The sequence below is a fragment of the Rhinoderma darwinii genome, chromosome 1, assembly GCF_050947455.1.
Source record: "Rhinoderma darwinii isolate aRhiDar2 chromosome 1, aRhiDar2.hap1, whole genome shotgun sequence".
Lineage (NCBI taxonomy): Eukaryota > Metazoa > Chordata > Amphibia > Anura > Rhinodermatidae > Rhinoderma > Rhinoderma darwinii.
In genome coordinates, this window is record NC_134687.1 from 476,700,979 (window position 1) to 476,728,727 (window position 27,749).

General features: G+C 42.3%; 1 protein-coding gene across 8 annotated transcripts in view; it reads left to right on the plus strand.

The window, feature by feature from the left end:
- Window positions 1–27,749, plus strand: part of PITPNM2 (phosphatidylinositol transfer protein membrane associated 2) — a 352,986-nt gene that overhangs the window by 45,083 nt on the left and 280,154 nt on the right. For 7 of the 8 annotated variants that reach the window (XM_075834044.1, XM_075834086.1, XM_075834087.1 and 4 more), the window contains exon 2: window positions 27,182–27,258. The exons of the other annotated variant lie outside the window; for it this stretch is intronic. The gene's annotated coding sequence lies outside the window, so the exon portion shown is untranslated. The remainder of the gene's footprint in view (window positions 1–27,181; window positions 27,259–27,749) is intronic. 8 annotated transcript variants of the gene reach the window in all.

Consider the following 27,749-nt stretch of genomic DNA (forward strand, 5'->3'; position numbering starts at 1 on the left):
TAATACAGTAACAGTAGTGTGGATGAGATTTTATGAAAATCTCATCTACACGTTGTGTAAAAAATCCACCAAAAAATCGTTCATATATTGACCTGCGGTGCGTTTTTATGAATCCGCAGCATGTCAATATATTCTGCAGAATCTCTGCTTTTCTTTTGCAGGTTTTTCTCATTGAATTTAATGGGGACGTATAACCTGCAACAAATAGCAGATGTTGCAATTAATGCGGTGGAAAAGCTGCGATTCTGCTGAAAACATCGCAACTCAGAAAAAAAAATATATAATAATTATACTTACCAAGATCTCTGCTTCCAGGGATGCCGTTTCATCCCATGTGACTGATGTAGCCAATCACAGGCTGCAGTGGTCACATGGGATGAAACATCATCCCAGGAGGCCAGGCCTCGGGACGTCAGAGGGACTCGTCGCCATGGCTACGGGTAAGTATAGGCCTTTTTTTTTTTTTTTTCTGTAGTGGACATTCCAGACGGAAAAAAACTGCAGCACAATTTAATGTGTTTTTTCGACCACTGTGTGAACATAGTTAGAGTTTTTTGCAGGTAGAATAAATCTTCCGCAAAGTTCCTTCCTTATGAGGCAGATTTTGAACTGCCTGCGTTGTTTTAAAGCTTTTCTCTTTCTGCATTTTTTTGCCCACGGTCGCTGAATCGAATGCAAACATTTTTTAGAAACGGGCTCTGTGGTTTTTTTCTGCCTGCCATTGATTCCAATGGGAGGTCAGAGGCGGAAACCGCTCAAAGAAAGAGCATGCCGCTTCCCTCCCCCCTTTTTTTAATATAAATGCGGGCGATTTGGGCTATTTTTTGGTGCTGATTCTGACACGATTTCTGTGTCAAAATCCGCACCAAAAAACTCAGTGTGGACTGAACCTTATGTACATTATTTTATTTTTACTGCGTTTTGTGGAAGTTGTAGGTTGAGTGGTGGCAGGAGATCTGACTTTGGGGGTGATTTTTTTTTGACATTTTGGCTAGGGTCTGACAGCTGTTGCACAATATCTATAATGGCTACATGTAAACTAGAATTACCAAGATTGTAAATTAAGTTGAGAATCTTTTACATGAATGGCATGCATCCCATCCAAAATCTGCCAAGTAAATCTACATTTACCTCTTAAGGATTGGGCCACATTTGGCATGGAGTACAGAACCGTTTTGTTTTTTTCTTCTTTGCATCCCGGCGTTCATAAATTTGTTTTAGCAAAAATGCAGAAAAAAGGGCGTTATTTTTTTTACAGCATGCACCGATAATGCACCGATAATCAGAATTTTATTGTGCAGGTTGTTGCGGTCGTGAGGGTACCAAATATGTGTATATTATTTTATGGTATTGGGACTTATATTTAACCCCTTTAGTGACCAGCCTATTTTAGGCCCTAATGACCAAGCAATATTTTTTGGTGTTTTTCTATGGTCGCATTCAAAGAGCTATAACTTTTTTATTTTTTCGTCGACATAGCTGTATGAGGACTTGTTTTTAATGGCACCATTTTGGAGTACATATAACTTTTTGATTAAGTTTTTCTTTGGGGGGGGGGGATAGAAAAAACCCTGAAATTCCTCCATTGTTCTATGCGTTTTAAATTGACGCCGTTCACTGTGCGGCATAAATAACACGTTACCTTTATGCTATGGGTCGGTACGATTACGGCGATACCACATATGTAGAGGTTTTTTATGTTTTCTGACTTTTGTACAATTTAAAGCACTTTTGAACTAAAATTATTTGTTTTTGCATCGTTGCTTTCCAAGAGCCGTAATTTTTTTATTTTTCCTTTTAATGTAGTTATATGTGAGCTTGTTTTTTGCAGGGCGAGGCGTAGTTTTGATTGGTACTGTTTTGGGGTACATGGGACCAGTGGCGGATTAAGAAGACTATGGGCCCTGGGCTGTTACCCAAACTTGGGCCCCCCTTCTCCACCACCACCCTGCCGTGCCGTAACTATTGCTAACACTACCTAAACACTAGTACACAAAGTAGGCACATTATGCACAAAGTACACACAGTACACAAAGTACGCACATTATGCACAAAGTACGCACATTATGCACAAAGTACGCACATTATGCACAAAGTACGCACATTATGCACAAAGTACGCACATTATGCACAAAGTACGCACATTATGCACAAAGTACGCACATTATGCACAAAGTACGCACATTATTCACAAAGTACGCACATTATGCACAAAGTACGCACATTATGCACAAAGTACGCACATTATGCACAAAGTACGCACATTATGCACAAAGTACGCACATTATGCACAAAGTACGCACATTATGCACAAAGTACGCACATTATGCACAAAGTACGCACATTATGCACAAAGTACGCACATTATGCACAAAGTACGCACATTATGCACAAAGTACGCACATTATGCACAAAGTACGCACATTATGCACAAAGTACGCACATTATGCACAAAGTACGCACATTATTCACAAAGTACGCAAAGTAGGCACATTATGCACAAAGTACGCACCGTACACAAAGTACCACATTATGCACAAAGTACGCACATTATGCACAAAGTACGCACAGTACACACATTATGCACAAAGTACGCACAGTACACACATTATGCACAAAGTACGCACAGTACACAAAGTACACACATTATGCACAAAGTACCACATTATGCACAAAGTACGCACATTATGCACAAAGTACGCACATTATGCACAAAGTACGCACATTAGGCACAAAGTACGCACATTAGGCACAAAGTACGCACATTAGGCACAAAGTACGCACATTAGGCACAAAGTACGCACATTAGGCACAAAGTACGCACATTAGGCACAAAGTACGCACATTAGGCACAAAGTACGCACATTAGGCACAAAGTACGCACATTAGGCACAAAGTACGCACATTAGGCACAAAGTACGCACATTAGGCACAAAGTACGCACATTAGGCACAAAGTACGCACATTAGGCACAAAGTACGCACATTAGGCACAAAGTACGCACATTAGGCACAAAGTACGCACATTAGGCACAAAGTACGCACATTAGGCACAAAGTACGCACATTAGGCACAAAGTACGCACATTAGGCACAAAGTACGCACATTAGGCACAAAGTACGCACATTAGGCACAAAGTACGCACATTAGGCACAAAGTACGCACATTAGGCACAAAGTACGCACATTAGGCACAAAGTAGGCACAAAGTAGGCACAAAGTAGGCACAAAGTAGGCACAAAGTAGGCACAAAGTAGGCACAAAGTAGGCACAAAGTAGGCACAAAGTAGGCACATTAGGCACAAAGTACACACAGTAGGCACATTATACACACATGAATATGGACATTAAACACACATGAATATGGACATTAAACACACATGAATATGGACATTAAACACACATGAATATGGACATTAAACACACATGAATATGGACATTAAACACACATGAATATGGACATTAAACACACATGAATATGGACATTAAACACACATGAATATGGACATTAAACACACATGAATATGGACATTAAACACACATGAATATGGACATTAAAGAGGCTCTGTCACCAGATTTTGCAACCCCTATCTGCTATTGCAGCAGATAGGCGCTGCAATGTAGATTACAGTAACGTTTTTATTTTTAAAAAACGAGCATTTTTGGCCAAGTTATGACCATTTTTGTAGTTATGCAAATGAGGCTTGCAAAAGTCCAAGTGGGTGTGTTTAAAAGTAAAAGTCCAAGTGGGCGTGTATTATGTGCGTACATCGGGGCGTTTTTAATACTTTTACTAGCTGGGTGCTCTGACGAGAAGTATCATCCACTTCTCTTCAGAACGCCCATCTTCTGCCAGATCACGCTGTGACGTCACTCACAGGTCCTGCATCGTGTCAGACGAGCGAGGACACATCGGCACCAGAGGCTTCAGTTGATTCTGCAGCAGCATCGGCGTTAGCAGGTAAGTCGATGTAGCTACTTACCTGCAAACGCTGATGCTGCTGCAGAATCAACTGTAGCCTCTGGTGCCGATGTGTCCTCGCTCGTCTGACACGATGCAGGACCTGTAAGTGACGTCACAGCGTGATCTGGCAGAAGCTGGGCGTTCTGAAGAGAAGTGGATGATACTTCTCATCAGAACGCCCAGCTAGTAAAAGTATTAAAAACGCCCCGATGTACGCACATAATACACGCCCACTTTTACTTTTAAACACACCCACTTGGACTTTTGCAAGCCTCATTTGCATAACTACAATAATGGTCATAACTTGGCCAAAAATGCTCGTTTTTTTAAAAATAAAAACGTTACTGTAATTACTTTGCAGCGCCTATCTGCTGCAATAGCAGATAGGGGTTGCAAAATCTGGTGACAGAGCCTCTTTAAACATACATGAATATGGACATTAAACATACATGAATATGGACATTAAACATACATGAATATGGACATTAAACACACATGAATATGGACATTAAACACACATGAATATGGACATTAAACACACATGAATATGGACATTAAACATACATGCATATGGACATTAAACACACATGAATATACACATTAAACACATGAATATGGACATTAAACATACATGCATATGGACATTAAACACACATGAATATACACATTAAACACACATGAATATGGACATTAAACATACATGAATATGGACATTAAACACACATGCACTTACCTTTTATGTCTTCACTGCAGCTCTTCTCCTGCTCACAGCACGACACAGAGCCCGCCGACAGTCTCCCCTCCCCATGTCCCGACAGCTAGCAGCAGAGGAGAGATGTTTAGAGCAGGGAAGGGGGGCTGGAGGGGGAGCTTCTAAAGCAGCACAGACCACGGCTGCTAAGTAGAAGCGAAGCTCCCCTCGCCTGACAGGTGCGGTCCTGGCACCGGGGCTCCCTCCGGTGCTAGCGACGCCACTGGGCATGAGGGGGTTCGGGCGGTCATGGGCCCCCTGGGAGCCTTGGGCCCCGGGCGACCGCCCGAAACGCCCTAATGATAATCTGCCACTGCATGGGACTTATTGATTATTATTATTACTTTTTTGGGGAGCAATGGGAAAAAAAAAGCAATTTCGCCATTGTATTTTGCGGGTTTTTTTTCTTTTACGGTATTCACCAAGCGGTTTAAATTACATATTAACTTTATTGTTTGAGTCATTACGGTTGCGACGTCGCCATATATGTGTACTTTTATTTATTTTTTTACACTTTTACAAAGTAAAACCACTTTTTATGGGAAAAAATGGTTTTATTTTTTTTACTGTAATTTTTATATCACATTACTTACTACTTTTTTTAGTCCCACTAGGGGACTTTACTATGCGATCTTCAGATCGCTGCTATAATGCTTTGGTATACTTTGTATACCAAAGCATTATTGCCTGTCAGTATCAGGGTATGTTTACACACCCTATTTACGGACGTAATTCAGGCATTTTACGCCTGAAAAAACGCCCCTAATACGCCTACAAACATCTGCCCATTGCTTTCAATGGGAATTACGATGTTCTGTTCCCACAAGCCTTTATTTTACATGTCGCTGTCAAAAAACGGAGCGTAAAATGATGCTCCGTAAAAAGAAGTAGCATGTCACTTCTTGAGGCGTTTTTTGGAGCTGATTTTCCATTGAACACTATGAAAAATGCCTCAAAAAACGTCTGAAAAGAAGCCTCAAAAGAAGCTCCAAATTTCATTTTCAGCTTCAAAAACGCCTGAAAATCAGAGGCTGTTTTTTGTCAGAAATCGGCTCCGTATTTTTCAGATGTATTTTGTTAAGCGTGTGAACATACCATAACTCTGACAGGCAATCTATTAGGACGTGCCTCTGGCGCGTCCTAATAGGCATATGCCCAGGGCAGACCTGGGGGCTTTTATCAGGCTCCCGGCTGACATGGAACCCCATCGGAGGCCCTCCCTCTGTAAACAATTTAAATGCCGCGTTCGCTATTGACAGCTTCATTTAAGAGGTCTAGCCTAAGGCCCCTTAGTGACCGCCGTGAAAAGGCGTATTGGTGGTCACTTTTTTTTACTATTTTATTTTTTATTTTTAATCCCATATCTCTATGCCAGTACATTAGCCTGTATACTATTAGTACACAGGCAGTTGTTAGGGCATATCTAAATATGCCCTAGCAACAGGAAATATGGTCAGACAGCCCTGGCCTCCTCTGCCCATAAAAGGTATGTCCCTCGATCGCGTCACAAGGAATCCCCCTGGTTATTTTCTCTCCTCAGCGCCGCGATCAGGTTTTGCTTATCTCCGCTGTTAGTGCAGGACTGCAGCTGTGTATTACAGCCATTACTCTGCTCCTGATTGTGCGGGACCACTTGCTGTGCTGCTCTCTGTCCGCACTGATCGGGCATGATCAGTCCTTATAGGGACACCCCCTCAACTGGTAACACCCAATTGTCAATTTATTTAATTACGTTTGAAACTCTACAATATATTTGAATTTAATTAAAAGTAGGAAACACATTTAAAGTGTTCTGCACTAAAAGGGTAGGTACAATTATAGTGCAGGAGTGTTCACTATAATCGTTTTTCTAAATCACTGGTATCACCGATTTTTACTTTGAGCAGCAGCACGAACTATATAAAGTCTGTGCTGCTGGCTCCTCATAACTCTTCAGTAGGAGACAGAGCATCCTACTCGTCTCTATGGCTCCCGTATCCAGAACGGCCGTATACGCTATAGGTTTCTGTAGCGTTGGTAGCCTTTCTGGATATGGGAGCCAGGGAGACTAGCAGGACGCTCTGTCCCCTACTGAAGAGTTATGAGCAGTCGGCACAACAGACTTTACATAGTCTGTGCTGCTGCTTGAAGCAAGATAGCTAATACAAGTGATTTAGAAAAACTATTATGGTGCACACTTCTTCACTATAATCGTTTTTTACGGAAAGTGGAGGTACACTTTAAGTATTTTGTTGGTATTCTTTAATGAAATTTCAACTATATAGTAATCTGGCATAGTTTTATAATTAAATTATTCACGCATAACAATAGCAACAGTGTAACTACAAGGTGTATTTAGAGAGTGATTACAATAAACAAACATCTGGTCTCTTAGGCCCCATGCACACGAACTTGCTTTTGCGGCCGCAATTTCCCCCGAAAATCCACAGGAAAATTACGGCCCCAATCATTCCTATGGGGCCATGCACACGACCGTGGTTTTCACGGTCCGTGTATGGCCCCGGAGCCCGGACCGCAGAAAGAACAGGTAAGCCTTATTACGGCCGTGTTCTGCGGTACGGGCCCATTGAAAATAATGGCCGTGGCCATGTGCACAGCCCGCGATTGCGGGCGGCTTGCGTCTGACACTCTGACTGGAGTGCCCAAGTAGAGCATTGAAAGCGCTCTGCTGTGGACTTTGGCCCTGGGGAAGATCCTTACATCATTGTCCATATATGGACAGTTATGTCAGGATCTTTCTTAACTCCTTAACGCCGAAGGACGGATATATCCGTCCTCAGCAGCTGCTAGTTCGCGCAGGAGGACGGATATATCCGTCCTGTGATGGCGCGGGTACTGACACTGTACCCACGCGATCAGCGGCAGGAGCACGGCTGTTATACACAGCCTGGCTCCTGCTGCAACTGCCGGAATCGAAGCGCGCGCCGATTCCGGCAGTTTAACCCATTAAATGCCGCTGTCAATAGTGACAGCGGCATTTAATGTGTTTGACAGAGGGGGGAGCTCCCTCTGTCACCCGATCGGCGCCCCCGCAAACAAATCGCGGGTCGCCGTCGGGTTTCCATGACAGCCGGGGGTCTAACAAAGACCCCCAGGTCTGTCTTCAGCATCTGCCTGTTAGGCGATGCCGGAGGCATGACCTAATAGGTTGCCTGTCAGTTTTACACTGACAGGCAATAATGCTTTGGTATACGAAGTATACCAAAGCATTATATATGCGATCGGTACATCGCATAGTGAAGTCCCCTGGTGGGACTAAAAAAAAAAATGGAAAACGGTTAAATAAAGTTTGTGAAAAAAAAAATAAAAAATTACAGTCAAAGTCAAATAAAACTACTTTTTTGGCCCAAAAAGTGGTTTTATTTAGTAAAACGGTCAAAACAAATCACACATACACATATATGGTATCCCCGCGATCGTAACATCTTGACCAATAAAATTAACATATTCATTAAACCGCCGGATGAACGGCGTCCAAAGAAAACGCAAAAAACAACGTCAAAATTCTCTCTTTTCTCCCATTCCCCCCATAAAAAATAAAATAAAAGTTAATCTATAAGTCCTATGTACCCCAAAATAGTACTAATGAAAACTACAAATTGTCCCGCAAAAATCAAGCCCACATACGACCACATCGACCGAAAAATAAAAACGTTACGGCTCTTGGAATGCGGCGATGCAAAAACAAGTAATTTTATTCTAAAAGGCTTTTTATTGTGCAAATGTAGGAAAACATATAAAACCCTTACATATTTGGTATCCCCGTAATCGTGCCGACCCATAGAATAAAGTTAACATGTTATTTACGCTGCATAGTAAACGGTGTAAATTTAGAACGTGAAAATCAATGCTGGAATAGCTGCTTATTTTCAATTCTCTCCTAAAATAAAGTTAATAAAAGTTAATCAATATGTTATAAGCATCTAAAAATGGTGCAATTACAAAATACAACTCGTCCCGCAAAAAACAAGCCCTTATACGGCTATGTCGACGGAATAAAAAAAGAGTTACGACTCTTGGAATGCGACCGTGAAAAAACTAAAAATAATCCTTGGTCATTAACGTGCAAAATGGCCCGGTCATTAAGGGGTTAAGCAGAGTCCCCGGGCAGAGCATCCTCCTTCCATCGGATATATGTGTCTGGAGTCCTCCTGACGTATACCGCTGATGAAAGGCCATAAAGAGATGTGAAGGGGGCCTTATGTCTAGTTCTGTACAAAAAAAAAATCACAAGGTAAGATACACAACAAGGATCAAAGCGTTTGTATTTTATTTGCTTGAATCTATTGTTTACCCTGGAGGTAAACATCTTCACCCACCATGCATAACATGGAAGTAATCTCTGATAACCGTTAACAGTATAATGGTTTAGCCAAGTTAAAAAAAATAAAAAATTTGCGTTCATTTCACATATCCTCAAGATATGCTATAAATGCCCGACATGTGCAGGTCCCACGTATTGGGAGAATGGGGCAATGGTACAGTCTGCAGTGTGCCTTAGACCTGCATCTATGGCTTTCCAGGATGATGCTCACAAATTGTATTGAGATATACGGTATATGTACAGTGTTGTGAAAACGTATTTGCCCCTCACCCCGTTTCTTCTATTTTTGCTAATTTGTTACATTTAAGGCTGGATTCACACGAGCATGTTCCGTCCGTAAAGTACGGAACGTTTTTCGGCCTCAAGTCCCGGACCGAGCACACTGCAGGGAGCATCATAGTTATGTACGAAGCTAGGAGTCCCTGCCTCTCTGTGGAACTACTGTCCCGTACTGTAATAATGTTTTCCGTACGGGACAATCTTCCCGCAGCGAGGCAGGGACTCCTAGCGTCGTACAGAACTATGATGCTAGAAGCCCGGCTCCCTGCAGTGTGTTCAGTCCGGGACTTGCGGCCGAAATACGTTACGTCCTTTACGGACCGAACATGCTCTTGTGAATCCAGCCTAAATGTTTTAGATCATTGGACTAATCTTAAAATGAGATAAAGATAACACGAGTAAACACAAAATACAGCTTTTAAATAATCATTTCACTTATTGAGAATAAAGATTTACTCAAAACCTATATCACCTATGTGAAAAAGTAATATATACAGTGAAGGAAATAAGTATTTGATCCCTTGCTGATTTTGTAAGTTTGCCCACTGTCAAAGACATGAACGGTCTAGAATTTTTAGGCTAGGTTAATTTTACCAGTGAGAGATAGATTATATTAAAAAAAAAACTATATTATATATATTTATTTGCATTGTGCACAGAGAAATAAGTATTTGATCCCTTTGGCAAACAAGACTTGGTGGCAAAACCCTTGTTGGCAAGCACAGCAGTCAGACGGTTTTTGTAGTTGATGATGAGGTTTGCACACATGTTAGATGGAATTTAGGCCCACTCCTCTTTGCAGATCATCTGTAAATCATTAAGATTTCGAGGCTGTCGCTTGGCAACTCGGATCTTCAGCTCACTCCATGACCTTAATGTGCTTCTTTTTGAGCCACTCCTTTGTTGCCTTGGCTGTATGTTTCGGGTCATTGTCGTGCTGGAAGACCCAACCACGAGCCATTTTTAATGTCCTGGTGGAGGGAAGGAGGTTGTCACTCAGGATTTGACGGTACATGGCTCCATCCATTCTCCCATTGATGCGGTGAAGTAGTCCTGTGCCCTTAGCAGAGAAACACCCCCAAAACATAATGTTTCCACCTCCATGCTTGACAGTGGGGACGGTGTTCTTTGGGTCATAGGCAGCATTTCTCTTCCTCCAAACACGGCGAGTTGAGTTAATGCCAAAGAGCTCAATTTTAGTCTCATCTGACCACAGCACCTTCTCCCAATCACTCTCAGAATCATCCAGATGTTCATTTGCAAACTTCAGACGGGCCTGTACATGTGCCTTCTTGAGCAGGGGGACCTTGCGGGCACTGCAGGATTTTAATCCATTACGGCGTAATGTGTTACCAATGGTTTTCTTGGTGACTGTGGTCCCGGCTGCCTTGAGATCATTAACAAATTCCCCCCGTGTAGTTTTCGGCTGAGCTCTCACCTTCCTCAGGATCAAGGATACCCCACGAGGTGAGATTTTGCATGGAGCCCCAGATCGATGTCGATTGACAGTCATTTTGTATGTCTTCCATTTTCTTACTATTGCACCAACAGTTGTCTCCTTCTCACCCAGCGTCTTACTTATGGTTTTGTAGCCCATTCCAGCCTTGTGCAGGTCTATGATCTTGTCCCTGACAGCCTTAGAAAGCTCTTTGGTCTTGCCCATGTTGTAGAGGTTAGAGTCAGACTGATTAATTGAGTCTGTGGACAGGAGTCTTTTATACAGGTGACCATGTAAGACAGCTGTCTTTAATGCAGGCACCAAGTTGATTTGGAGCGTGTAACTGGTCTGGAGGAGGCTGAACTCTTAATGGTTGGTAGGGGATCAAATACTTATTTCTCTGTGCACAATGCAAATAAATATATATAATTTTGACTATTTGATTTTCTGTTTGTTTTTTTTAAAATCTAATCTATCTCTCACTGGTAAAATGAACCTAGCCTAAAAATTCTAGACTGTTCATGACTTTGACAGTGGGCAAACTTACAAAATCAGCAAGGGATCAAATACTTATTTCCTTCACTGTATATTATCCCAAATGTTCTGGGCGTCTTCTAGATGTTTTTTTGCTAATGCGAGACGACCTTTTGTGTTCTTTTTGGTCAGCAGTTGTTTGTGCCTTGCAACTTTCCCATGGATGCCATTTTTGCCCAGTGTTTGTCTTCTTGTGGAATCGTGGACATTGACCTAAACTGAGGCAAGTTCTTTAGGTGTCCATCTGGGTTCTTTTGTGACCCCCTGAATAAATTGTTGATCTTGTGGTGAAATTTTAGTAGGACGGCCCCTCCTAGGAAGGTTCAAGTTTTCTTAATTTGTGGATAATGGGTCTCACTGTGGGTCCCTGGATTTCCAGAGCCTTATCAATGGCTTTGTAACCCTTTCCAGACTAGTTGAGTTCAATGACTGTTTCACATCTGTATTTGAATCTCTTTAGATCGTGACATCATGTGCTGCTTTTTGTGACCTCCTAGCTGGCTTCACAATGCAAGACATATTCTACTTAAAGAGGCTCTGTCACCAGATTTTGCAACCCCTATCTCCTATTGCAGCAGATCGGCGCTGCAATGTAGATAAGAGTAACGTTTTTGTTTTTTTAAAACGAGCATTTTTGGCCGAGTTATGACCATTTTTATATTTATGTAAATGAGGCTTTCTAAAGTACAACTGGGCGTGTTTAAAGTAAAAGTACAACTGGGCGTGTATTGTGTTCGTTACATTGGGGCGTTTTTACTTCTTTTACTAGCTGGGCGTTGTGTATAGAAGTATCATCCACTTCTCTTCACAACGCCCAGCTTCTGGCAGTGCAGACACAGCGTGTTCTCGAGAGATCACGCTGTGACGTCACTCACTTCGTGCCCCAGGTCCTGCATCGTGTCGGACGAGCGAGGACACATCGGCACCAGAGGCTACATTTGATTCTGCAGCAGCATCGGCGTTTGCAGGTAAGTCCATGTAGCTACTTACCTGCAAACGCCGATGCTGCTGCAGAATCAACTGTAGTCTCTGGTGCCGATGTGTCCTCGCTCGTCCGACACGATGCAGGACCTGGGGCAGGAAGTGAGTGACGTCACAGCGTGATCTCTCGAGAACACGCTGTGTCTTTGCACTGCCAGAAGCTGGGCGTTGTGTAGAGAAGTGGATGATACTTCTATACACCACGCCCAGCTAGTAAAAGAAGTAAAAACGCCCCGATGTAACACACATAATACACGCCCAGTTGTACTTTTACTTTAAACACGCCCAGTTGTACTTTAGAAAGCCTTTTTTACATAAATATAAAAATGGTCATAACTTGGCCAAAAATGCTCGTTTAAAAAAAAAACAAAAAACGTTACTCTTCTCTACATTGCAGCGCCGATCTGCTGCAATAGGAGATAGGGGTTGCAAAATCTGGTGACAGAGCCTCTTTAAGTGATGTTTAGATTCAACAGGTCTGGCAGTAATCATGCCTGGTTGTGGCTAGTAAAATTGAACCCAATTGTCAATAGAATTTGGTTAACTGGTTGATTTAGTATATTCCTTGTAAGGCAATGTAGATAAACAGCACTGCGCATTTCTCTACCATGTAATGCATTTCTCTTGTACCTTGGTACAGTATAGACTGATCACCACTGTACTGCATACGAGAAATGTCTGAGTGTTCCTATCATCTCGCCGTCAGCTGTAATCGCACAGCTCCATTTCAGTAATGGCCATTACTTTCCTGCATCTCAGGAAGGATATTCTATACCATGTTTCCTGTTTACTCAGACGTTTCACTGTCCCCATTTAAATTAGAACAATTACAGCAAGTTCCTGGGGAAAGTGATCGTTAACCTGTTGCTGTCTGTTAGAATTTTGTGAATAGAAAATAGTGGTTTTAAGGGGAGCACTAGATCTGCCCCATTTATTTATTGAATACTTTATATATATATTTTTATTATAAATATTACTCTGAATTTGGAGACCAGACGAATAAATCCTGGAACATCCCAATAAGGCTACATTCACACGACAGTGAAAAAAAATGTCCATTAAAAACTGATCAACTGTTCATTTTTCATGGCCGTTTTGCATCAGTGTGTCTCCAAGTTTTCATCCATTTCCAGTCCGTCTATCCGTTTTTAATGACCGTTTGACATCCGTTTTGCATCAGTTTTTCATGGCCGTTAAAAAAAAAAAAAAAAACTGATGAATTTCATTGGTCAGGCTTTTTTTGTCCCAACCCCCTGAAAACTCCCAAAAGAAGGTCACGTGTTCACCTAGACACTATTTACAGCCTCCCTGTATATGATGCCACACACCTCCCTGTATATGATGCCACACACCTCCCTGTATATGATGCTACACACCTCCCTGTATATGAGGCCACACATCTCCCTGTATATGATGCCACACACCTCCTGTATATGATGCCACACACCTCCTGTATATGATGCCACACACCTCCCTGTATATGATGCCACACACCTCCCTGTATATGATGCCACACACCTCCCTGTATATGATGCCACACACCTCCCTGTATATGATGCCACACACCTCCCTGTATATGATGCCACACACCTCCCTGTATATGATGCCACACACATCCCTGTATATCAGGGGTCTCAAACTCGGCCGGGTAAGTGGGCCACATATAGAAAAAATGGGAAGTTGACGGGCCGCATTACTTAAAAATTTGATACAATACAAAATTATTGTTAATTAGTTATTTGAACTACTATAACAGTGCCCTCTGTGGATGCTGCCGCTGTGCCCTCTGTGGATGCTGCCGCTGTGCCCTCTGTGGAGGCTGCCGCTGTGCTTGATGTTAGGGGATTACCCAGAGCTGGAGTCCCGACAGCAGAGCCGCTTTTAGCACTCTGCCTGGGATTCCAGCTCTGCTCCTGACATCACAGTCCATATATGGACAGAGATTGTCAGGGGCAACCCCAGAGCTGGAGTCCCGGGGAGAGCGCTAGTAGGCTCATCCTGGGACTCCTGCTCTGGGGAAGCCCCTGACATCATTGTCGATGTATGGACAGCGATGTCAGAGGCTTCCCCAGAGTCCCAGAGCAGAGCCTATTCTAGCGCTCTGCCAGGGTCTCTGGCTCTGGGGAAGCCCCAGACATCGTGTGTCCAAACATCGACACCGATGTCAGGGAATTCCAGAGTCCCGAAGCAGAGCCGATACTAGCGCTCTGCCCGGGACTCCGCTCTGGGGAAGACCCTGACACACTGTCCATATATGGACAGCGATGTCAGAGAATTCCACAGAGTCCCGAAGCAGAGCCTGTACTAGCACTCTGCACGGGACTCTGGTTCTGGGGAAGCCCCAGACATCGCTGTTCATATGTGGACAGCGATGTCAGGGAAGTCCAGAGTCTCGGAGCAGATCCTATACTAGCAGCTCTGTGTCCCGCGGGCCGCTGATAACAGCCCCAGGGGCCGCATACGGCCCGCGGGCCGCGTGCTTGAGACCCCTGCTGTATATGATGCCACACGCCTCCCCGTATATGATGCCACAAGCCTCCCCGTATATGATGCCACACGCCTCCCCGTATATGATGCCACACGCCTCCCCGTATATGATGCCACACGCCTCCCCGTATATGATGCCACACGCCTCCCCGTATATGATGCCACACGCCTCCCCGTATATGATGCCACACGCCTCCCCGTATATGATGCCACACGCCTCCCCGTAGATGATGCCACACGCCTCCCCGTAGATGATGCCACACGCCTCCCTGCATATTGGTTTATGGTGTTTTTCTGAGGCAATTCTATAGCCAGTTGCATTTTTCCCCAAACCCAGCATTCTCTGGGTATGGCATTTCTTCAGGCGTGTTTCCCATAGGCTTTCCTATATGGCCTCAAAAATGCCAGAAAAAAAGCATGTGCAAAATGACTCCAAATAAAAGCGCCATTAAAAAAATGCATGTTACATTTTAATAACGCTTGTCTTTTATAGAAACTTTTTTTGATGCAGGTAAAATTGCCAGACCTATTCTGTGCGTGAAGGAGGCCTAAAGCTGATTTTGTGTGAGCTCTATTTAAAGCAAACGGCAAGCTTAGGCCTCATGCACACGACCGTAGCCACGGCCACGGAGTGTGAGTCACCCGCAAATCGCTGGCTGTACACATGGTTGCGGCCATTATTTTCAATGAGCCTGGACCACAGAACACGGCTGTAATAAGGCTCGCCCGTTCTTTCTGCGGTCTGGGCTCCGGGGCCATGCACGGACTGTGGAAACCACGGTCGTGTGCTTGGCCCCATAGGAATGAATGGGGCCAAAATTCTACCCTGGCTTTTCGGGGGAATTGCGGCCGCAAAAGCACGTTCGTGTGCATGGGGCCTTAGACATCAGAAGCTACCACCAGAGCTGCAATTTTATTTATTTTTTACCAGATATGAACGAGAGTCCAGGCAATGTTTTTGTCTGTCTACCCACAGTAAAAGTCACATTTTACTTAAGGCCCACACAGAGACGAAAAACATGCCAAGATCAGTCACTGCCAAAAATGGATCTTGGAAGTCTGACAATCACAGGATACTCTTCAGATCACTGAAAACTATTTAAGCAATTCTGAATAAGGATACTTGTAATAAGAAATATGATCACTTATTAGGTGTAATATTTGCCAGGAGACTTAGCTCAGGTAAGCTGATCAGACACAAAGCCGGAACACAGAGAAGCTTTATTTTCTTTCATTTAGTCCTCCATTCCCAAACCACAGAAGTGACTTTTGTTTATCTACAGTTTTGCTCTTTTTTTAGGTTATTGTTGCTTTGAGGTGCTATATTTTGCTTCTTCATAACCATGATTCAGTTTAGACATGAGTAATAAGTAAACTGTTGAGGTTACTATAGGGATCTCATGTACAATTACTGCTATACTGCTCATTGAAAGATAACATGGGACTGGTAAAGATAAGCAAGTGCTATTTCATGTTACTACAAGGCTTGTGTTACCAGAAATAGTCTTTGTTTATTTCTGGAGAGGCTCTGTCTGCTGCTTGACTCTGACCAGATCTTCCATATCAGTGAAGTTCTATTTTCTATGGCACATTACCACAGGAGGTGTATCCGACCGTAATGGACATTAAAGGGACTGTCCAGTTTCAGGCAACCCTGTTTGACATGTCCTGTTTGGGCATGCTCCGGTATTATTGTGGGGACTACTTGGATCCTAGTTGCTTTGGGAGACCGCGAGCAGTCATTGAACACCTTGTCATTTTAATGTCTGTCTTGCAATGCTTTATTAAAAATGATAATTTTATTAGCAATTTCCCCAAGGTTGTTGTGGGACGGCGGCTGCATTCGAGTTGATTACAATGGTTGCAATTGTAAGTTTAGGAGACATTGTTTGGTAAAATAAGGTTTCCTGCAGAATCCAGCCTGTAATTTTATTGCATTGTTATAAATGAACATGACAGGCCCATTACAAAAGTGAATGTTTATTTGATGTGACTTTAGATGGATTTTCTTAAGATCTGATATACTGCAGAGATTTTCTTAGATCAGAGGCATAGCCAACATACATCCCTGTGAGAATTCAGTTTATGGAATGAGAATAGGGGATTTTTGGGATATTACGGCAATGTTTTAAACAAGCTTGATACAGAAATATAATTTGTGCAGGGCACCTTTAAGAAAAGTTGTATGTGCATTTTTTCAGGTACATTTCTTTTTAAGTTAATGTAAAACACCCTGAATTAAAGTGAAGATTCAATAATCTACATTCCTGATTAAATGTTACCTCTTATTATTGCGGTGGTTTTAGTGCATATGCACACGATGCGTATTACGTATGGATTTGCCGTGCGGATTTTCCTGTGGCAAATCTGCAGTGTAATACAGTATCAGCAGAGTAAATGAGATTTCAAGTAATCTCATCGACATATTGCAGAATTTTTCCATACCTAAATTGACCTGTGGTACGTACAATGGAACTGGCGCTTCCGGTGTTTTCGGTGTTCTGCTCATCTGACGGAGCAGAACAACAGAAATACCAACGCAGGTGTGAATGAAGCCTAAATGAACTGATCCTTCGTTCTTATTAAAATGGGAATAATCTGTCCGCCTTGTGTTTCCCACCATTTCAAGAAACATTTTGTCTCTTTATGAAAAGAGTACTCGTGTTAAAAATATCTTTGTACTGAGATTTGGAGAACCACCCTGGAGCACGTAAGACTGGACCCTAATATATCCCACTGGAAAAAAGCCTGTACGCATTTTTATATTAATGCTTGATTAGAAATCTAAATATATATGGCATTACTCTGCGGAGCTCAACTAATACAATTCATGGGTCTCCATGCATACCTTATGTCTGAATTAAACGCCTGTTCCTATATCTCTGCTTCTACAACTCATACTCTCTCCCATCTTAGGTTTTTCCAGGAAGAATATACACTTAATTCTCTTTTTCTCCCCCTCTTCTTCCTTTTTTCTTTTTCTTCTTAAATCTTCTTCACTACTCTATCCCCCTTTCACAATCACACCTAAGGCTACATTCACACGACAGGGAAAGATGGCCGTGTGACGGCAGATTTTTTAATCGGCATTTTTAGAACAATGCAGTTCTATGACTGTATTCACACAACTTTTTTTATTTTTATTTTTTTAACGGCCCTTGAATACTGGCCATCAAAAAATAGGACATGTCCTTTTTTTGGGCCGTTTTTGCGGCCCGGTGGCCCCCATACAACTCAACGGATCAGTTTTTAACAGATGTTTTTCAGAAATCAGTCCTTGTGACGGCTGTTAAAAATGGATATATGGACAAGTGATGTCAGAGCTTTCAACTATGTAGTCCCCGGCCAGAGCATCGCAAGCTCTCTGGCCAGGGACTCCTATCTTGGAAAAAATCTTGACAACCTTGTGGCTTGACAAAGGCTGCATTGAGCAGCTGAAACGTTGCATCCTCTTCACATATGGGTGAATAAAAAACGCTTTTTGAGACTTTCTATTTGGAGTGCTGCCTTTTTTCTTTTGAATTAGAAAAAAACTTGACGTCACTGTTAATATATGGACAGTAACTTTAGGAGCTATGAGATGTGGGAATCCCCAGCCACAGTGTTGCCGACGCTCTAGCCAGGGATTCCAGCATCTCAAAGCACCTAACATCACTGTCCATACATGGACAGTGATGTCAGGGGCTCCGATGTTCTGGCCGGGGATTCTGCTCCCGGAGGAGCCCCTGACATCACTATCCATATATCGACAGTGATGTCAGGGGCTCCTACTAGAGTGGAATCCCCAGCCAGAGCGTTGCTGATGTTCTGGCGGGGATTCCGCTCCTAGGTGGAGCCACTTTCTATATGTGGACAGTGACGTGAGGGGCTCCTCCTGTAGTAGAATCCCCAGCCATAGCGTTCCTGACCATCTGGCTGGGTATTCTGCTCCTAGAGGGAGCCCCAATGGCGCTATTTACAGAGTGAGTGGTGTGAGGTGCTATTTACAGGATGGGGCGTGTGGCACTATCTACAGAGTGGGGTGTATGTGGCGCTCCTAGGTTGAGACCCTGACACCACTTTCTATATATGGACAGTGACGTTAGGAGCTCCTTCTGGTGCGCATTCCCCGGCCAGAGCATCGGCAATGCACTGGCTGGGGATTTGGCTCCTAGAGGGAACCCCCATGGTGCTATCTACAGGGTGGGGTGTATGTGGCGCCATCTACAGGGTGGGGTGTATGTGGCGCCATCTACAGGGTGGGGTGTATGTGGCGCCATATACATTGTGGGGTGTATGTGGCGCCATCTACAGGGTGGGGTGTATGTGGCGCCATCTACAGGGTGGGGAATGTGTGGCGCCATCTACAGGGCGGGGTATGTGTGGCGCCATCTACAGGGTGGGGTATGTGTGGCGCTATCTACAGGCGCATTGCGGCACTATCTGCATGGGCACTGGTGTTTTCTGGGGGTTGGGACAAAAAAAAAAAACCTGGAAAATTAAATCCATCAGTTTTTTTTTAATGACCATGAAAGAATCAGACGGACTTGAAATGGATGAAAATTTGGAGACAGACTGATGTAAAACCGCCATGAAAAGCAGTTGATAATTGTTTATTTTTTTTACGGTCTAGTGAATATAGCCTAACTTTTACTCAGTGGGCTACCATCTTGATTCTGTTCTAAATAAAAATAGAAATTGAAATGGAAAATTGAAAAAGAAAACACTTTATTCCCCCCCCCCCCCGTTTCCCTCTACGGTCCCCGCTCTGTTGTCACCCAATATGCTGCATGTAGAATGTGGTTTAATATATATATATATATTGTCTGTGTGTGTTTTAGAGCATTAATGTTGATGCAGCTGCCCTCTCACTTGAACAGATCTTGCTAGCAAATATAGTTCATGAATTCGCTTTGATACTCTGCGTTACAATGGAAGTGCTAGAATGTGCATACAGTGCTGTGGGAGCAACGTGACTAAGGGCGGATTTACACGAACGTGATTTACGTCCGTGCAACCCGCGTGGTTTTCACGCGGGTCGCACGGACCTATGCAAGTCTATTTCGGCGTTTTTCGCGCATCACACACCCATTGAAGTCAATGGGTGCGTGAAAATCACGCACACCACACGGAAGCACTTCCGTGGGACGCACGTTATTCGCGCAACAGCAGTAAAAGAATGAATGTAAACAGAAAAGCACCACGTGCTTTTCTGTTTATAAACATCCAAACGGAGTGTCATAATGATGGCGGCTGCGCGAAAAGCACGCAGCCGCGCATCCATATGAACAGGACACACGGAGCTGTCACGCACCTTCCACGCGCGCAAAACGCACACACTCGTGTAAATCCGCCCTAAAGATGAGTCGCTGTCTTCAGGACATATATACCCTACATGTCGTCTGTTTTAGTAAATACTTGTATTTTTGGATCATATATTTAGAACTCTGCATTGTGACGTTCCTCTGTCATTCCTCCTAAAAATTTATGAAGAAACTGACCCACTCTGACACTGTCCAATCAGTGCTGACAGTACTAGACTGTGTAGGGATACGCCCCTTTGACAAGAGGAATGGTAACACCCAGTTGTCCATTTATTCATAAATGTCCAGGAGGAATAACAAAGGAATGGCACAATGCGGAGCTGTAAGAAAAAATGCTCCAGAATTATTTCATGGGCGCTACAGACATGCCAGGAGGGCAGACCAGGTCCTCTTTAAGCCTTGTGACTCGCAGCAGTTACATTATTTTTAACGGGAAGTATCAGAAGGTTAGTTTCTCGAATTGTTATATTTCCATTCTCACGTGTGATCCTTTGTTCCAGAACAGATGCAAAAGTCATGTTGATGAGTGTCTATATTTAGTAACTAGATCTGGTGCTGAAAAGACCGTTACAGAGGAGAAACCTCTCTTGTTTGCCCTGTGATGTCATTGGGTTAGTGGCGCTCTGGAATTATCTAGAGGATCTACGATTAGAACTACATTCGCTGCTCTTTTTAACCTAGTGTTCTTCCTAGCTATACTCTGTCCTTGCAGAGAAACACAATCTAATATTAGCACACTGTCCTTTTCTCTGTTTTTTTTCCCTCTTATCAATATCCGTACAAAACCACAAGAAGAGGAAAAGGTTTTTCTGTCTTTTTCTTTCTTTTTAAATAAACTAAAATTTTGTTTTCTTGAGAGAGCGCAGCCAGATGGCTGAGTTTTGGCTTTAGCACAGAGCGAAGAGAGATGAGCCGACAGCTCAGTCAAATCAGTTTGTGGGCTGCCTGAACAGATGTTCTTTCAAATGAGGGTCAAGAGAGAAAAAAATGTTTATTGCGGTTATCGGGTTTAGAAGCTACATATATAAGAAAAAGGTAATATTAGGAAAAAACTGGAAATAAACATGAGAGCTGTCGACCGACCATTGTTTCTCCCAACTTTACTATAAAAATGCACGGCTGTCACACAGACAATTTAAACGTTTATCTGAATAAGCCCTTAGGACGATACCACCTTGTAAAAATGATGAGTGTATCTAAATTGCTTTTTCAGTTAAAATGGCAAGCAAAAAGGTATTAAGATTTTTAGAAATATGTTGCATAAGGAAGATACGATGGCTTACATTCCAGGAGAAAAAAAACCATACATTTCAGGTGCGGATACGTAAATGTTGTCTTGTAAAATTGAGGGACATTTCTATAGAAGCGGGACAGAATCCATTTGACACACATCTTCCAGCACAATGGGACAGTCTGTTGCCATGCTTTAGGAAACCTCTGGAAACCCCTGTATATCACACCCAGCATTGGGAGAAGAGTTTGGGAGATCCTAGGGAAAGGGTAGGGGAATACATTCGTAGAGATTTGATTGACCTAAAGAAACATGTGGAGATAGTGAGAAACCCAACTTAAAGTAATACACAAAGCCGTATGTCTTTCCGCTCCCTCCCAATCAATATAAATATAATAGACTAGGAGGGTGCCGGACAAGCATGCAACAAAAAACTGATTTGTATCATGGTTATAACTGTCTGAAGGGACAGGAATTTTGCACTGAGAAAAGCTAGTCCTTTCAGATCCATATAATACACAATTCTTTTTCACTCAGACCAACAGACTGTGGGAGATGCACCACAGAGACATCACCTACTTCTGGTGAAGCATGGCATGCTAATGGTGGCAAAAAGGGCATTGCTGCACAAATGGATTTGTCCCGCACTACCCTCCCTATCCTCAATTATCTCCAGAAACCAAGAAAACATTGTAATTAGAAAAAGTCAGACAGGCAGCGACACAAGGAAAACTCTTTTTTTCATAAATAGGGATAATTTATTAGCACTTTGCGTATTTCTTGTTGAATAAGATAAGTGGTTGAACCTTTTAAACTTAATGAATGATATCTCAATAGTGATCTCAGGGGCACCTTAGGTAAACTGAAAATCTCCTAGCATTGATAATATCCTTAATTTAATATTTAAAAAAATAAAAATGCACACCCAGCTCATCTACTGAGTCATGTCTACAGCTCCTATGTGGTCCTATATGTCTCCATGCTTACAAACTACAAACAAACCCTTTGTGTAGACTGATTGTGTTACTGTCTACCATCTGCCCCCGTTCATACTGTCTGTATCTTGGCAAGAAGATAGATGGAAGTGAAAACCCCATTACTGCAGTATCAGGGCAGCACGGTAGCTCAGTGGTTAGCACTGTTGCCTTGGGGTCCTGGGTTCAAATCCAGCCAAGGACAACATCTGCATGGAGTTTGTATGTTCTCCCTGTGTTTGCGTTGGTTTCCTCCAGGTACTCTGGTTTTCTCCCACACCCCAAAAACATACCAATAGGGAATTTAGATTGTGAGCCCCAATGGGGACAGTAAAAGAGAGGACCTCTGTAAAGTGCTGCGTAATATGTTGGCGCTATATACACTACCGTTCAAAAGTTTGGGGTCACCCAGACAATTTTGTGTTTTCCATGAAAACTTACACTTTTTATCAAATGAGTTGCAAAATGACTAGAAAATATAGTCGAGACATTGACAAGGTTAGAAATAAAGATTTTTATTTGAAATAATAATTTTCTCCTCCAAACTTTTCTTTTGTCAAAGAATGCTCCATTTGCAGCAATTACAGCATTGCAGACCTTTGGCATTCTAGCTGTTAATTTGCTGAGGTAATTGGGAGAAATTTCACTCCATGCTTCCAGAAGCCCCTCCCACAAGTTGGATTGGCTTTATGGGCACTTCTTGCGTACCATACGGTCAAGCTGCTCCCACAACAGCTCTATGGGGTTGAGATCTGGTGACTGCGCTGGCCACTCCATTACAGATAGAATACCAGCTGCCTGCTTCTTCCCTAAATAGTTCTTGCATAATTTGGAAGTGTCCTTTGGGTCATTGTCCTGTTGTAGGATGAAATTGGCTCCAATCAAGCGCTGTCCACAGGGTATGGCATGGCGTTGCAAAATGGAGTGATAGCCTTCCTTATTCAAAATCCCTTTTACCTTGTACAAATCTCCCACTTTACCAGCACCAAAGCAACCCCAGACCATCACATTACCTCCACCATGCTTGACAGATGGCGTCAGGCACTCTTCCAGCATCTTTTCAGTTGTTCTGCGTCTCACAAATGTTCTTCTGTGTGATCCAAACACCTCAAACTTCGATTCTTCTGTCCATAACACTTTTTTCCAATCTTCCTCTGTCCAATGTCTGTGTGCTTTTGCCCATATTAATCTTTTCCTTTTATTAGCTAGTCTCAGATATGGCTTTTTTTTGCCACTCTGCCCTGAAGGCCAGCATCCCGGAGTCCCCCCTTCACTGTAGAAGTTGACACTGGCGTTTTGCGGGTACTATTTAATGAAGCTGCCAGTTGAGGACCTGTGAGGCGTCTATTTCTCAAACTAGAGACTCTAATGTACTTGTCTTGTTGCTCAGTTGTGCAGCGGGGCCTCCCACTTCTCTTTCTACTCTGGTTAGAGCCTGTGTGTGCTGTCCTCTGAAGGGAGTAGTACACACCGTTGTAGGAAAACTTCAGTTTCTTGGCAATTTCTCGCATGGAATGGCCTTCATTTCTAAGAATAAGAATAGACTGTCGAGTTTCACATGAAAGCTCTCTTTTTCTAGCCATTTTGAGAGTTTAATCGAACCCACAAATGTAATGCTCCAGATTCTCAACTAGCTCAAAGGAAGGTCAGTTTTATAGCTCCTCTAAACAGCAAAACTGTTTACAGCGGTGCTAACATAATTGCACAAGGGTTTTCAAGTGTTTTCTAATCATCCATTAGCCTTCTAACACAGTTAGCAAACACAATGTACCATTAGAACACTGGAGTGATGGTTGCTGTAAATGGGCCTCTATACACCTATGTAGATATTGCATTAAAAACCAGACGTTTGCAACTAGAATAGTAATTTAGCACATTAACAATGTATAGAGTGTATTTTTGATTAATTTAATGTTATCTTCATTGAAAAAAACTGTGCTTTTCTTTCAAAAATAAGGAAATTTCTAAGTGACCCTAAACTTTTGAATGGTAGTGTAAGTAACTGGAATAAATAAATAATAAATATCTGACTTCATACAGGTTTGTTTGTAGTTTGGTAACCATGGAGACACAGAAGTCTGTATAGGAGCTGCGTGCATAAAACTATTTGAAAAGTTGCTTAATTTTTTATTGTAGGTGCTTTAATGAAATAAAACATGGTTGCAAAAATGTTCATAGCCTCTAAAGTAGTCTCACTTGACCAGCTTGCCTACCAAGGTTATATGTTTTATTGACTGACTCATTTTTTCTTGCCACTTTATTCGGCATTAACAATTCTAAGAATAAGCCTAATACACATGAATGTATTATGGCTCCTTACAACCTCAGACTTCTATGGGGCCTTACTGTACCTTGTATGCCTCTGATTTCGTATGGAGGGATATTGAAGTTTTCTCTATCGGATTCTACTCGAAGATGCTGTATTACGTAGCCTACTCTACGCTAAAAGCTTTACTTCAAGGAAAGAATATCTCCATAATATAGCGCCATATTAAGTCGTATGGAACACCTTTTGCGACACACATAATGTATACTGCTCTGTAGTACGTTTCCGTGCATGTGTCTGGGGTGGGTTTGGTCTGCCTATCTACTGTCCTGGTTTCACTAAATCGCAAAGAGTTTGTAATTGGATGGTCATTTTATACAGTATATAGGAACACTCCACATTTTAGTATCATTAGATTTATGGACGTATAAACATAGTAAAATCTATCTTCATTGCATCTGTGACCAGTGTAGAAAAATAATTTTATAAACAATCGTCTGGTTGAATGCAAAGTTGGGTTCCGTATTGCTAAATAGTTGTCTTGACCTTATATTTGTATACCTATATATGACCGTAATTTAAAATTGTCTATACATGTAAAGGGTCAAATTGTTGATTTTTCTCCTAGAGTCTTAATTGAGATAAAGAAAAGAATGAATTTGACTATATGAATCCCAGCATTGGCTACCTCTAGGTGATTGTCCAATAATGATACCATCAACTACACTACCTCTGGGCCCAAAACATAGTAGTATTGGCCTATTTGTGTATTGTGTATATATATATATATATATATATATATATATATATATATATATATATATATATGAAGGCAATGGGGTAACAGGAATATTAGTTTGTGTTTTACGCTATGGCAAGGTTCATGGAGAGGGTATGTTGCTTGGGTTTCTTTCTGGTCTGTGGGAAGGAAAAATGTTAGTCATATACTAACTTTTTTCCCCAAGATAACCTCTCTGAACTAAAATTAACTTGTACAGTTATTTACTGTATATTAGTTTATTAGTTGTAGTTGATATGGGCTCAAGATACCCTTTTTGCAAAACCTAAATTTATAGTGTTAGTGGAATTATCAACAGTTTCCCTCTAAAGCCCCATGGGCACGGCCGGCCGGGGATGGCTGCAGACAGTCATCCGCATTTGCGGACCGTGCTCCCATTATAATGTATGGGAGTACGGTCCGTAAAATATAAAAATAGGACATGTCCTATTTTTTCCGGAAGCTTTCTACAGCCTGAACACCTTCCCACAAATATACAGGAAGGTGTGTGTCGGCCATATAAATAAATGGGTCCATAATTACAGATGAAATCTTCTGTCGTGTGCATGGGGCCTAAGTCATACTCACAAGATTCAAGGACATTTGGCCATGGAATGCTCCTCAGCAGAGGACTCTGCAGCAAACCAGAGTTTCCTATTGTAATCATGTAATAGGAACTTACTCTTGACTTTCTAGTCAATAGTTGTTTAGCTTCACTTTTTTAGTAGCAGCGGTTCAAATATGTTCTGAATGCAAGCAGTAACCAGAGTGTAACACATCCGGATCCCCATACGATCATGGAGGAGATGTCGCTCACATTTATTATTATTATTTAGGTTGCTTAAATAGCACCAACGTATTCTGTAGTGTCGCACAGAAGTTGTCATCACTCACTGTCTCCCAATGGAGCTCGCAATCTAAATTCCCTATCTGTACATTTTTGGAGGGTGAGAGGAAACTGGAAAACCCTCGCAAACTTGGGGAGAACATTAAAAACTCCTTGCAGATGTTGCCCTTGGTTGGATTTGAACGTAGAACTCCAGTGCTTCAAAGCGACAGGGCTAACCACTTACTGGAAGTGTTGGTATGGCGTGATTCTCATCACCAAGACATCCGATCCAGTACCAGAGAAACGGAACAGGGTGCCAGCTGCTTCTAGTATAGAGTCTAGATTTCTTGGCATTTACCCTGGCTTTGCAGGGTAAAACAAAATCCTTTCTGGCACCTTAACCCTACAGAGCCTCTATTTTCAGTCTGGGAAAGAGAATTACCAGCATCCACCATATTTCCTTTAAGGGGAATGTTCTTTTTAGACATATTTATAGGGAGAGCAAAAGCATTTCTCAGTGTGTAGACCCTGCCAAAGAGCACCATATAGAGGAACTCCATTTCCTAGAGCTCACATGCACACATCCTTGTCCTTTAAAACAGCCGCAAAACACGGAACGCACACAGATGGCTTCCGTGTGCGGTCTGTTTTTTTTTGTTTTTTTTATTTGCTTTTTTTAATAGACCATTGAATAGAGTTGGCGAGACTGATCAACAAAAACTGACAGGAATAGGACCTTCCCTGAGTTTTGCAGGTCGGGCACACAGATTCCCCCACACAAAAAAATAGATGTGTGCATGGCCCCATAGAAATGAATGGGTCAGTGTGCTATTCGTTTAAGAAAATGGATAGCACCCTGAAGAAAATAACTTGTGTGCATGAGCCGATTGTGCTTGAACGCCTCAATTCATGCCTGAGTTTTTAATATCTAGGAACATAGGAGCCATTTTTGTACACTGTACATATATTTGCCTGTTCTATCTGTATATTCAATATGTGTAATCATGCACTTATAGACTCATATATTTTTTTTTTTTTTTGTAGTGTGACACAAAATGAAGAAAATGATGCTCTTGGGATATCCAGATGCCCTCTGTACCTAAAGACTAGCAGCCGGTCAGGTAATACTGCGATTAAAGCTCTTGTCTGTGCTCTGTAGATTGGGACCGCGCGTATTCCTAGTCCTTTTATGTTTCCTTTGTCTCATATACTCTATCTTGCCTGTGCAGCCGGACGTTTCCAGTAACCAGATTACGTCCATTTGGTATTCTATTTCCAGATATTCCCTTTCTGCCTCTTCCAGAGCCTATTGTATGTCATTCATGTGCTATTTATTTTGAGAGTGTTTCACAATAATTATCCTTAATTTAATTTCCCTTGTGTTGAAATCTATTTTTGATTGTAAGGTCACAGTGGACGGCTATTGCTGTATAGTTATTTGTGTATCATCTGCTGGGACTTGTACAAAGTGTAAAAGCTAGGTGCTTTATATATACAGTGTCCGCTAGTAGTAACCATTGCTGTCTGCGCAAATATTTAAGCCCAACCGGTAGCTTTAGTTTTTTACGTATTCGGCTAATAGCGAATGATACACCTTCTATGTATTGAGGAA